Raw genomic sequence first — 14,389 nt, 5'->3', positions numbered from 1 at the left:
GGGCAAAATTGTGAGGCATCATTTCTACAAAATTACACATTTAAAAAAAGCCAGGTGTGTGCCAGTAGTTCCAGTTACTTGGGGCAGGCTGTGGGGTCTGAGGTGAAAGGAATGCTTGAATCTGGGAGGTAAAGGCTGCAGTGAGCTATGACTGTGCCACTGCACTTCAGCTGGGCAACAGAGAGAGATCTTCCCTCAAAGGGAAAGAAAAGAAAAAGAATGAACATCATTTCATATGTACATAAAACTGAAAGTGGGAAAAAGTCTGGATTAAACAAGTTCAGTACAGGCTCAACAAAATCTTGCTTTCCTTTTGAGGGGATTCCCTTTGTTGAACTTGATGGAAATTTTGTGGGATACTGCTAGTAGAACTAAAATTTATATATATATTTCTAGAAGAAAGCAGTTCTTTTATTCTTTTTTATATCCCTATTTAACATTTTTAAGTTTACTTTTTAACTGACAAGTAAAAGTTGTATGTATTTATAGTGCAGACTTTGATACATGTAAATACTGTGGAATGGCTAAGACAGACTACTTAATAGATGTATTACCTCACATAGCATTTTTCTATGAAGAGAAAGAACACTTAAAATCTACTCTTTGAGCAATTTTCAAGTATGTAAGTTATTTTTTATTAACTGTAAAAACCATGATCTACCATAGCTCTCTTCAACTTATTCCTCCCATCTAACTGAAATTTTGTGTCTTTTGGCCAACATCTCCCCAATCCTTGTCCCTCCAGTATTATGGCTAAGAATTATGTCCCTCTAGTATTATGGCTAAGAATTATGTGAGTATGTGTATTTTTATCTCAGAATTTAAGTGCATCTGGAAGATCTAATAGATTCTATCTACTTTAAATAACTATCATACCAAGAAAAGGCTGGTAAGAACTACTTTTCTAATCTACTTACAAACATGCCTAGGGCATGAACAATAGGAGATCCAACACATAATTTTACCATAAAGGTATGATTAACACATTTTTGTACAATTAGAGCTCATCTGTTATTTAATTTGGGTAGCATTATTTCTTTAAAAATAAAACATTGTTAGATGTTTGTAAAACATTTATACATTTTATATTTATTGAGTGACTCATTTGTCAGCAACTACGTTAAATCCCAAGGACACAAATTCAAATTGCTTGCTTCTCACTTCAAAAAATAAAAGATTTAAAATTTCTGAAAAATTGAGAAAATCTACTAACATATGTAAGGAATATGTCAATATTGCCTATAAAGCAATAAAAAAAGACACTCATTCAATAGAAAAATGCAAAGACGACATGACTAGGCAAACTTCTATCCATAAGGAGGGAAGGAGGGTGGATCAAACTCACTAGTAATTAGGGACACGACAACTAAAATCACAAAATACTATTTTACACATCCTTTGAATAAACAAAAAATGTAAATAAAGTCTGGCAATGTTGCTCACATTTAGAGCATGAGAACTTTCGTACATTCTGAAGTGAAGTATATATCGACAAACTTCTGGAGAATAATTCAGCAAGATTTACTAAATGTGAAAATATACTCAGTCTACAATCCAGCAATCCAAAAGTAGGCAAAAAATTTAAATAGACATTTCTCTAAAGAAGACATACAAATTAACAATAAGCATATAAAAATATGTGGAGAAATTAGAACTCATGTGTATTGATTGCTGGGAATGTAAAACTGTGTAGCCATCATAGAAAACAGTGGGCAATTACTCAAAAAATTAAACAAGATTACCATATGACAAGCAAGTCCATTTACATGTATAAACCAACAGAACTGAAAGCATGGACTCAGATACTTTTATATACCAATGTTCATAGTGGTATTATTCATAACAGCCAAGGGGTAGAAAGCACCCAAATGTCCATAAACATATGAATGGATAAACCAAATGTGGTATATACATAAAATGAAATATTACTCAGCCTTAAAAAGGAATGATACTCTGACATATACTAAAACATGGGTGACCTCTGAAAACATTATTTCAGTTTCCCCATATCCTCACCAACGCTTGAAGTCACTTTGATTACAGCCATCCTAATGGTATGAAGTGGCATCTCTTTATGATTTTGTTATAAAATACACATAAAATTTATCATTTTAATCATTTTTAACTTTATTACAATTCAGTGTTATTAAGCACATTCACAGTGTTGTGCAACCATCACCTGCATATTTTCAGAACTTTGTCATCATATCAGCAACTCCTCAGTCACCTCTCCTTTCAGTCCCTGGTAACCTCTATTCTTTTTTGTTTCTATGAATTTCCTTATTCTAGGTACCTGGTGTAAGTGGAAATATACAATATTTGTCCTTGTGTATCTGGTTTATTTTACTTAGTACCCACATACACTGCTAGTGGGAATGTAAACAGTAGAGTCACTTTGGAAAACAATCTGGCAGTTCTTCAAAAAGTTTAACAGAGTCACCATATAACCCAGCAATGCTACTCCTAAACTATATACCTAAAGTTTTTATGTAGGCATCTGTCTTCATTTCTTTTAGCTATATACTTTAGGAATATTATGAAGACAGATGCCTATATTAAAACTTGCGCATGACTGTTTTTAGCAGCATTATTCATAGAGTCAAAAAGTAGAAATAACCCAAATGTCCATCAAATGTTGAACGTTTATTCATATGGTTATACCCACATGATGAAATATTACTCCAATAAAAAAATGAAAGTGATAGATGCTACAACATGGATGAAATCTTGAAAACATACTTAGTGAAAGAAGCCAGTCACAAAAGACTACATGTTGTATGATTCAATTTATATAAAAATGTCCTAAATAGGCAAACCTATAAGAGAAAGTAGATTAGCAGTTGCCTAAAAACTACAGGGATTGGGACAAATAGGAGTGACTGCTAAAGGATATAGGATTTCTTCTTAGGGTGGTAAAAATAGTCTAAAATTGATAGTGCACAGCTCTGTGAATATATTAAAAACCACTGAATTGTATGTTTTAAATGGGTGACTTATATGGCATGTGAATTGTATCTCAAAACAGCTGTTACAAAAACAACAAAAAACACTCATTCAATAAGCAACAAAAATTTTCATAATTTAAACTGTAAATTCCCTAAATAAAATTTAAATTTTCCCAACGGTATACATGACAGGAAGAAGAACCCATAGTGGTACTGTTAGGTGTCTGAAAAGGGCAGAATAATCACCTACATGAGGACACAAATGAGGGAGGTTAAAGAGTCTGGAGTAGAAAGGGAAATTTCAACTTTTTCATAATATAGCATAGAGTCAGCATTTCTTAAGAGACTGTTATACATGTTTATTCAAATTGTCCAAAGAGTAGTGAAAATCTAATGGTCTTTGTAAACGAAGATGTTACAGTATCTAGATGTGTTTTCATGGGAATGTTTTTCATATACATAAGAGATCTGGGTTAACTGGGGTAAAATTTCTCACATTGTTCTCTTGTCATAGAGAAAGACTAAAAAATAATTACTTCCTGTAAGCAAGGAGAAGAAAGATGACTGGCTACAGTACAGTTTGTTATTTGTAGCTACTAACATTTAAGATCGCTTAAAAAACAGAAACCAAACAAAACACTGAGATAATGGTTAAACTTCAGCTACTCCAAAGCGTGTCTTTACAGGTGCAAATGATTTAGCCTCATTACTCAGCAGGGGCTTGCAAACAAAAATAATTTTTACTATGAACAAACTAAAAAAAAAAAAAATAGCAAATACTAGCTAGGAAGTTAGGGCATTTTTACTGGTGCCTTTGTGAACTGCTACAAATCTCAGTTCTGAACTAATCTGTAATCACTACTAAAATGAAAAATACACATACTTTGTATAGCAAGGAGAAAGGGAACTACAAACCTATCAAACCTATCAAAATGGGATCAAGTGAATGAAATATGGTATCTAAATATGGAATCTGTATGGAATCTGTGCAGCTATTAAAAATATGTTATATATCTATATATCAATGTGGAAGGCTAACATGATCACTGGATATACATTTTAAAAGTCAGTTTCCAGTAAGCAAAAGATAATGCATATTCATTGTTTACATAGTATAGTTTATGTCCTGTTTTTGAAAAAGTAAACAAGAAAACAGATAAACATGAATAACAGGGGTTGGCAAACTTTTTCTGTGAAGGACCAGAGAGTGAACATCTCAGGCTTTGTAGGGCAAAAGGTCTCTTGTCCCAATTACTGGACTCTGCTGTGGCAGCACAAAAGCAGCCATAGACAATAACTGTATAAACATGTATGGCTATGATCCAGTAAAGCTTTATTTATGAACACTGAAATTAGAATTTCATTTAACTTTAATGTGTCATGAAATATTCTTTTGATTTTTTCCAACCATTTAAAAACATAAAAACCATTTTTGGCTCACAGGATTCAAAACAGTGAATTTTGCCACAAAGTGCTAAAGTTTGTCAATCCCTGATGTGGAAGGTCACAAATTAATACTGTTAACAAGGGCTATCTTACACAAAATTTGTTAAAACAAGCAAATATACCATTGGATTTTAAAATACATCAAATAGTGCTCGCTTCAGCAGCACATATACTAAAATTGGAACGATACAGAGAAGATTAGCATGGCCCCTGAGCAAGGATGACACGCAAATTCATGAAGCGTTCCATATTTTTAATACTGACAAGCCGATTGCAACAGCACATCAAAAAGCTTATCCACCATGATCAAGTAGGCATCATCCCAGGGATGCAAGGATGGTTCAACATACGCAAGTCTATAAACGTAATTCACCACATAAACAGAACCAAAGACAAAAACCACATGATTATCTCAATTGATGCAGAGAAGGCCTTTGACAAAATTCAACAGCCCTTTATGCTAAAAACCCTCAATAAGCTAGGTATTAATGGAACATATCTCAAAATAATAAAAGCTATTTATGACAAACCAACAGCCAAGATCATACTGAATGGGCAAAAACTGGAAGCATTCCCCTTGAAATGTGGCACCAGACAAGGATGCCCTCTCTCACCACTGCTATTCAATATAGTATTAGAAGTTCTAGCCAGAGCAATCAGGCAAGAAAAAGAAATAAAGGGCATTCAAATAGGAAAGGAGGAAGTCAAATTGTCTCTATTTGCAGACAACATGATTGTATATCTAGAAGACCCCATTGTCTCGGCCCAAAATCTCCTGAAACTGATAAGCAAGTTCAGCAAAGTCTCAGGATACAAAATCAATGTGCAAAAATCACATGCATTCCTATACACCAATAACAGGCTTAAAGAGAGCCAAATCAAGAACAAAATTCCATTCACAATTGCCACAAAGAGAATAAAATACCTAGGAATACAACTAACAAGGAAGGTAAAGGACCTCTTCAAGGAGAACTACAAGCCACTGCTCAACGAAGTAAGAGAGGACACAAACAGATGGAGAAACATTCCATGTTCATGGTTAGGAAGAATCAACATCGTGAAAATGGCCATACTGCCCAAAGTAATTTACAGATTCAATGCTATCCCCATCAAGCTACCAATGACCTTCTTTGCAGAACTGGAAAAAACCACCTTAAACTTCATATGGAACCAAAAGAGAGCCCGCAAAGCCAAGTCAATTCTAAGCAAAAAGAACAAAGCGGGAGGCATCACACTACCGGACTTCAAACTATACCATAGGGCTACAGTAATCAAAACAGCATGGTACTGGTACCAAAACAGAGATATAGATCAATGGAACAGAACAGAGGTCTCGGAGGCAACACAACATATCTACAACCATCTGATCTTTGACAAACCAGACAAAAACAAGCAATGGGGAAAGGATTCCCTGTTCAATAAATGGTGTTGGGAAAGCTGGCTAGCCATGTGCAGAAAGCAGAAACTGGACCCCTTCCTGACACCTTACACTAAAATTAACTCCAGATAGATTAAAGACTTAAACATAAGACCTAACACCATAAAAACCCTAGAAGAAAATCTAGGCAAAACCACTCAGGACATAGGTGTAGGCAAGGACTTCATGACCAAAACACCAAAAGCATTGACAACAAAAGCCAAAATAGACAAATGGGACCTAATCAAACTCCACAGTTTCTGCACGGCAAAAGAAACAATCATTAGAGTGAATCGGCAACCAACAGAATGAGAAAAAATTTTTGCAGTTTACCCATCTGACAAAGGGCTGATATCCAGAATTTACAAAGACCTAAAACAGATTTACAAGGAAAAAACTAACAAGCCCATTCAAAAGTGGGCAAAGGATATGAACAGACACTTTACAAAAGAAGACATACATGAGGCCAACAAACATATGAAAAAATGCTCATCATCACTGGTCATCAGAGAAATGCAAATCAAAACTACATTGAGATACCATCTCACGCCAGTTAGAATGGAGATCATTAAAAAATCTGGAGACAACAGATGCTGGAGAGGATGTGCAGAAATAGGAACACTTTTGCACTGTTGGTGGGAGTGTAAATTAGTTCAACCATTGTGGAAGACAGTGTGGCGATTCCTCAAGGACCTAGAAATAGAAATTCCATGTGACCCAGCAATCCCATTACTGGGTATATACCCAAAGGATTACAAATCGTTCTATTATAAGGACACGTGCACACGAATGTTCATTGCAGCACTGGTTTACAATAGCAAAGACCTGGAACCAACCCAAATGCCCATCGATGACAGACTGGATAGGGAAAATGTGGCACATATACACTATGGAATATTATGCAGCCATCAAAAACGATGAGTTTGGGTCCTTTGTAGGGACATGGATGAACCTGGAAACCATCATTCTCAGGAAACTGACAGAAGAGCAGAAGATCAAACACTGCATGTTCTCACTCATAGGCGGGTGTTGAACAATGAGAACACATGGACACAGGGAGGGGAGCACTACACACTGGGGTCAGTTGGGGGGAAATAGGGGAGGGACGGTGGGGGGTGGGGAGCTGGGGAGAGATAGCAAGGGGAGAAATGCCAGATGTAGGTGATGGGGAGGAAGGCAGCAAATCACACTGCCACGTGTGTACCTATGCAACAATTTTGCATGTTCTTCACATGTACCCCAAAACCTAAAATGCAATAAAATAAATAAATGGGAAATAAATAAATAAATAAGTAAAATACATCAAATAATTTTAAAACTCTCTTCTCAAATGACAATGTAATTTTTACTAATAGGGCTGAGAAATTATCTTCTCCATAATCAGAATCAGTGGTGGGTTAAATTAATATGACTCAATGCCTCCATGGCTACAGGGAAAGGAGAGTAAGGAGAGAATTAAGATGACAACTTTAGGGCAGGTACAGAGACTCACACCTGTAATCCCAGCACTTTGGGCCCAGACAGGCAAATTGCTTGAGCCCAGGAATCCAAGACCAGCCTGGGCAACATGATGAAACACTGTCTCTACAAAAAATACAAATATTAGGCTGGTGGCGGTGGCCCACATCTGTAATCCCAGCACTCTGGGAGGCCGAGACAGGCGGATCACCTGAGGTCAGGATTTCGAGACTAGCCTGGCCAACATGGTAAAACCCCATCTCTACCAAAAATTCCAAAATTAGCTGGGCATGGTGGTGGGCACCTGTAATCCCAGCTACTTGGGAGGCTGAGGCAGGAGAACTGCTTGAACCCAGGAGGCGGAGGTTGCAGTGAGCCAAGATTGAACCACTGCACTCCAGCGTAAAAAACAAAAGAGCAAAACCCATCTCAAAAAAAAAAAAAAAAAATTAGCCAGGCATGGTTGTGTGTGCTTATAGTCCCAGCTACTCAGAAGGCTCGAGTGGGAGGACTGCTTGGGCCCATGACGCTGAGGACAGTGAGCCATGACAGCACCACTGCGCTCCAACCTGGGTGACAGAGCAAGATCCCTGTCTCAAAAAAAAAAAAAAAAGTAAACCATGTTGTAAACAGATGTGCTGTCATCTAGGCTTTGTTGTTCCATTTCTAGAGCATACATATGTGTGGCGTAGATTCGGCATAATCCTAGGGCCCTTTTCAGAATGGTAAATGAGCACTGGCTTCAACTTAAAGTCATCAGCTACAATAGCCCCTAAAAAAGAAGAGTCAGCTTGTCCTTTGAAGATAGGCATTGGCTTCTCCCCTCTAGCTATGAAAGTCCTAGATGACATCCTTTTCTAATATAAGACAATGTTGTCTACACTGCTAATCTGTTGTTTAGTGCAGCCACCTTCATCAATGACCTTAGCTAAATATTCTAGATAACTCGCTGCAGTTTCCACATCAGAACTTGCTGCTTCACCTTGCACTTTTATGTGTGGAGATGGCTTCTTTTCTTAAACCTCATGAACCAATCTCTGCTAGCTTCATCTCTGTAGCTTCCTCACCTTTCTCTTGGCTTTCACATAAATGAAGAGTTAGAGGCTGGCTCTCGATTAGGCTTTGGCTTAAGGGAATGTTGTGTCTGGTTTGTCTATTCAGTACACTCAAACACTAGCCATATCAGCAATAAGGCTGTTTAACTTTTGTATCATTCATGTGTTCACTGGAGTAGCACTCTTCCAAGAAGTTTTTCTCTATATTCACAACTGGCTGTGTGGTACAAGAAGCCTAGCTTTCAGCTTATCTCAGCTTTTGACATGCCTTCTTCACCTAAGCTTCATCACTTCTAGCTTTCCATTTAAAGTGAGAGAGGTTGCACCCAGCCTTTCACTTGAACACTTAAAAGGCCATTGCAGGATTATTCACTGGCCTCATTTCAATATTGTTACCTCAGGGAATAGGGAGGCCCGAGGAGAGGGAAAGAGAGAGGAACAGCCAGTCTGTGGAGCAGTCAGAACACACACATTTATTAAGTAGGCTGTCTTATATGGATGTTGCTCATGGCACTCCAGAACAATTACAACAGTAACATCAAAGACTGCAGATCACAGGTCACTGTTGCAGACATAATAATAACAAATAAGTTTGAAATACTGTGGGAATTACCAAAATATGTCAGAGATGAGGCGGGTACACATGCTATTGGAGAACTGGGGCCAATACACTTGCTCAACGCAAGGTTGCCAAAAACCTTCAATTTGTAAAAAATACATTATCTGCAAAGTGCAACAGAGTGAAGCACAATAAAACAAAGTATGCCTGAATTTGATGTGGACAATTGGTATTTTTTCAATTATGTGTTACATATGTATTAGAGATAAAACAATTTTTTGAGAACTTTGCTGTTTTGAATGATCTATGACATACATTATGAGTGAAAATAATGTGCAGCATCAAAAGAAATCTTCAAGACATACTCCCCCACCCAAACTGCCACCTCTTAAGCCCTTCCTATACAGAAATTTCAAAGCAGCTATTCCTGGCAGAAAACGGTTTTCTTTTTTTTGAGATGAAAGTCTTGCTCTGTCACCCAGGCTAGAGTGCAGTGGCACAATCTTGGCTCACTGCAAACCCCACCCCCCAGGTTCAAGTGATTCTCCTGCCTCAGCCTACAGAGTAGCTGGGATTACAGGAGTGTGCCAGTTACACCTGGCTAATTTTTTGTAGTTTTAGAAGAGATGGGGTTTCACCATGTTAGCCAGGCTGGTCTCAAACTCCTGAGCTCAAGTGATCTGCCACCTTGGCCTCCCAATACGCTGGGATTACAGGTGTGAGTCACTGTGCCCAGCCAGAAAGGGGTTTTTCAATGGTCCTGCACCAAAACCAAAGTAAAACCACATACATAAGCCTTCTGATTTTTTAAAACTTTATATTAAATGCAAAATGTCATTTTCTAATCTATGAAAATCAAAAAGAAAAATCAAATGTAGAACTGAAGCAAGCAGAAGATTTACAGAACTTCAGAACTTTAAGGTAGACCTTTTCAAAGACATCTACCGTCACCCCCCAGTATATGTGGGAGGATGGTTACAGGATTCCTACATATACCAAGTCTGTACATACTCAAGTCCCATAGTCAGCCCTGCAGAATCCATATATACAAAAAGTCAGTCCTCTGTATACACAGGTTTGGCATCCCTGGAATACTGTATTTTTCAATCCAGATTTGGCTGAAAAAAATCCACATATCAGTAGACCTGCACAGTTCAAACTTGTTCAAGGGTCAACTGTATTTCCTTATGAAGCGGGCTCTTCCTTACTTGATGCTGTTTCTACTACAATTAAAGGTCTACAACTAAACTCTCTCTTGACTTCAGAATTCACCTATACCTATGTTCTCTGTGGGTTCTTCATGGCCAAGAGTCATTGGTGTGTAAATGATGTCACTGATGAAAGAAGCAAATGTGTTTCAGTTAAATTTTGGAGTAAATGCATAAGAATCATTAGTTAACTGCATTATACCCTGTATTAACAGTTTTCACTGAGTCAAATGCTGCAGTGCATGTTTGTAGCCCTAGCTGCTTGCAAGACTGAGATGGGAAGATTGCTTGAGCCCTGGAGTTCAAGTCTAGGCAGGAAAACACAGCAAGATCCCCTCTTTTTAAAATGGAAAAAAAAAAAAAAAAAAAAAAAAAGATTTTTTTTTCACTGACTTTGAAAAGAAGCCACTACCATACTACTAGTTAAAATCCAAAATTCAAATATTCTTGTGGTCAAAGTAAAGCATCTTCAACACTTAAAGGAATACTCTTGTACTCCAGTATGGAACTGTATTGTACTGTTGAACATAAACCAAGTAGGAAAGGCTGACACTGAACTAAATATGATAAAGCAAACTTAATTCTTCTTTCCACCACTACTGTATTCTCTTCAGACGGGCTCAGGGAGATCCATATACATGAGAGATCCAAGCAGTAATTCTCAAGTACAGAATATCTGAAATACTCCAAAGCAGCAGTCTCTAGGTTTTCGATTCAAGGGACTGGTTCTTGGAAGGCAACATTTCCACAGACTAGAGGCAGCCAGGAGAGGGCTGGGATGGTTCAAACACATTACACTTATTGTACACTTTGCATTATTATCACATTGTAATACATAATAATTATACGACTCACTATAATGTAGGATTATTGGGAGCCCTGAGCTTGTTTTCCTGCAACTAGATGGTCCTGTCTGGGAGTGATAGGAGACAGTAACAGATGAGGCATTAGATTCTCATGAGGAGCGGGCAACTGAGATCCCTTGCATGCGCAGTTCACAATAAGGTTTGCTCTCCTATGAAAATCTAGTGCCAATGATCTGACAGGAACCAAAACGCAGGTGGTAATGACAGTGATGAGGAGCAGCTGCAAATACAGATGCAGCTTTGCTCACTCACCCACTGCTCAACTCCTGCTGTGTGGCCTGGGGGGTGGGGACCCCTGTTCTAGAGACCACTTCATTGCAGATTATACAATCCTCTAGGACCACCCCAGATCTGACTGAGACCCATAAATTAATCACAAGATCAATTTAATACCCCAGGGATTTTCCAAAAGTGAGATGATCAGCACCCAGATCAAATTCCCCAAAGTAAATCTACATATTTAAAAGCAGATCAAATCCAGACCATTTTTGCTAGTGAGTTTGGTTATAATACTGGTTGACAGATCTGATATTTGGACATATCCTCTAAAAACTAAAGACAATTCCAGCAATCAAGCAATATAGTTCAAATTACCTAACTACTCAAGACAGTGAATCTGTGCACACACAAACAGGGCCAAATGTAGTCCAGAAGCATATTTTAAGAATCCTCAGAGAGCATCTTTTTCATGGCTACAGTATTCCACAGGAAAAACTCTATATTTAGGTCTGCATTATGTAAATAAGATAATTCAAGCATAGCAAAGCCTAAAAGACAAATATTAGGTTTCAAGTATCTAAAGTTACTAAATGAGTAACAGTAACCATCTGTTTCCACAGAGGGCCAAACAAGAAACACACTGAATCTATAACATGAAGAATGTAGCTTATATAAGAATTTTTTTTTTTTTTTTACAGTGAAGGTTAATTCTGGGAATAACAAATCTTGACAATCAAGAATTGCTTTCTCTGAAAAAAAACTTTTAATAAAATAAGAGACTCGACTGCCTTGATGGGTTAAGTATAATCTGTGTTCAGTACAGGACGACTTGATTAAATTATCTTCAACAAGACTGTATCCCCAAGATTTCAATTTGTTTGTCTAGAGTTCAAAAAGAAGTTCCAGTACAAAAACAAGTAAAATTCATAGGGAATATACATATCTCATAGCTCTTGAGCTTGACGCCAAAGGTTTCTAAGATGCTTAAATCTACAGGACAACTTTAAATAGAAAATTTACTTAGTCCAACTATAAGAATATTAACTGTCAGAATACTGGTTAAAAAATGAAAATTTACTTAACAAACATGTTTTATTACAGTTGAAAAGTACCTTTTTCCCCCTAACTTCCGTGTTTGTTGCTTATGCAGTTTCAAAATCAACCAGGTATAAAGTAGATCTTTATTTCAACAACTTTCTCTGCCATTTCATCACTTTCAACTCTTAAGGGTGTGAGTCAGAGGGGTGGGATAAACTTTGCACATAATTTTAGACAATAAGCAGTATTTCATTTTGTTCAACAGTTTTCCTCAATTGAAAAGCAACTTAATTGTAGAGGCATGGTTAAAAATAGCATTCAATGAAATATCAAGCACTCATTGTTTGGCTATAATAATCTTTAAAATTTTACACATGCAAAACGTTTTATATGTAATTAAAACCCATTTATATGTAATTAAAACATATTTTGCACGTGTGAAATTTTAAAGATTGTATCTTTATAGTTATTGTAATAATGAAAGATTATTAACTAGCAATAATTGTAAAGATATATGAAATGGAAAAAGGACAGGTAGCACATTAATGAAAGCTGTATTCACACTAGGATTGTGGACAATTGTTTTTACAACTAAAAAAGAAATGGGCTGGGCACGGTGGCTCATGCCTGTAATCTCAGCACTCTGGGAGGCCAGAGTGGGTGGATCACCCGATATCAGGAGTTCGAGACCAGCCTGACCAACTGGTGAAACGCCGTCTCTACTAAAAATGCAAATATTAGCCAGGTGTGGTGGTGGGTGCCTATAGTCCCAGCTACTTGGGAGGCTGAGACAGAAGAATTGCTTGAACCTGGGAGGCAGAGGTGGCAGTGAGCCGAAATCAGGCCACTGCACTTCAGTCTGGGCGACAGAGCAAGTCTCCGTCTCAAAAAACAAAATAAAACAAAACAAAACAAAAAAACGAGTTTCTCCTTTTCCTCCAAAGATCTTAGTGCGGTGACACTACCAGGAGTATGAGTTGTGGAAAACTAAACCGAAGTTTGGCTGGGTATGTGATGAATAAGGCAGATTTAAAAGTTCCAAGCAAAGAGGTTCTCAAAGGGAGAAGGTAAAGCAATAAAGATTCTTTATATTTTCTGACTATCCTCTAAGGTTTGGATTGTAAGAAAAAGTAATTTAAATCTGTAACTGAGTACCTGCAACTTAATTTTAAATTCACCAGAAAATAAAACAGGTTGATAACAGATAGATACATGGTAATCCAAGTATAGCAAAATGTTAATTACAGAATCTAAGTGATAGATACTTAGGTATTCACTGTAAAATTCTTTTTTCTTTTTCTTTTTTTTTTTTTTTTGCTTATTAAACATTTTTTATAATAAGACAGAAAAAAAATCTAGTCTAAGGCAGACATACTTCAAGAGAAAACAAAATAAATTTGCAGACTACTCTGGAAGCTTTTATAGGTACATAAAAATATTAAAGTGGTTGGATTTTATGAAAATCAGCTTGGATTATAAGATTTGAATACTATTCCACTAAAAAATGGTTTTATGGGCTGGGCGCGGTGGCTCATGTCTGCAATCCAAGTACTTTGGGAAGCCAAGGTGGGTGGATTGCCTGAAGTCAGGAGTTTGAGACCAGCCTGGCCAACACAGTGAAATCTCGTCTCTACTAAATATTAAAAAAAATTAGCTGGACGTGGTGGCAAGTGCCTGTAATCCCAGCTACTGGGGAGGCTGAGGCAGGAGAATCATTTGAACCTGGGAGGCCGAGGTTGCAGTAAGCTGAGATTGCGTCATTATACTCCAGCCTGGGCAACAAGATTGAAACTCCATCTTAAAAAAAAAAAAAAAAAGGTTTTCTCACTGGGCATGGTGGCTCACATCTGTAATCTCAGCACTTTGGGAGGCTGAGGCAGGCAGATCACTTGAGCCTAGGAGTTGAAGACCAGTCTGGGCAATATGGGAAGACCTCGTCTCTACAAAAAAAAAAAAAAAAGTTAGCCATGTGTGGTGGTGTGCATCTGCAGTCCCAGCTATTTAGGGAAGGATCACTTGATCCCGAGAGGTTGAAGCCACAGTGAGCCATGATTGCCCCACTGCACTCCAACCTGGGTGACACAGTGAGGCCCTATCTCAAAAAAAGTTTTTTTATCTCCTATGCAGAGTTACAAATCCTGCAGTATAGCTAGTCTCCAAAGATGAACCCCCAATGGA

The 14,389-nt window shown here is 37.5% G+C and overlaps 1 protein-coding gene and 1 non-coding gene across 5 annotated transcripts in view; one reads left to right on the top strand and one right to left on the bottom strand.

The window, feature by feature from the left end:
• EML4 (EMAP like 4) overlaps nt 1-14,389 on the bottom strand; it is a 157,660-nt gene that overhangs the window by 97,861 nt on the left and 45,410 nt on the right. The window lies entirely within an intron of this gene.
• LOC116524327 lies at nt 4,540-4,646 on the top strand. Its single transcript, XR_004257276.1, has one exon. It is a non-coding gene; the product is annotated as a U6 spliceosomal RNA (small nuclear RNA).

Source organism: Sapajus apella, unplaced genomic scaffold, assembly GCF_009761245.1.
Source record: "Sapajus apella isolate SASKATOON/1434 unplaced genomic scaffold, GSC_monkey_1.0 scaffold44, whole genome shotgun sequence".
In the NCBI taxonomy this organism is placed as follows: domain Eukaryota; kingdom Metazoa; phylum Chordata; class Mammalia; order Primates; family Cebidae; genus Sapajus; species Sapajus apella.
Note: the sequence above shows the minus strand (reverse complement) of the source record. Positions and strands in the feature narration are given on the sequence as shown.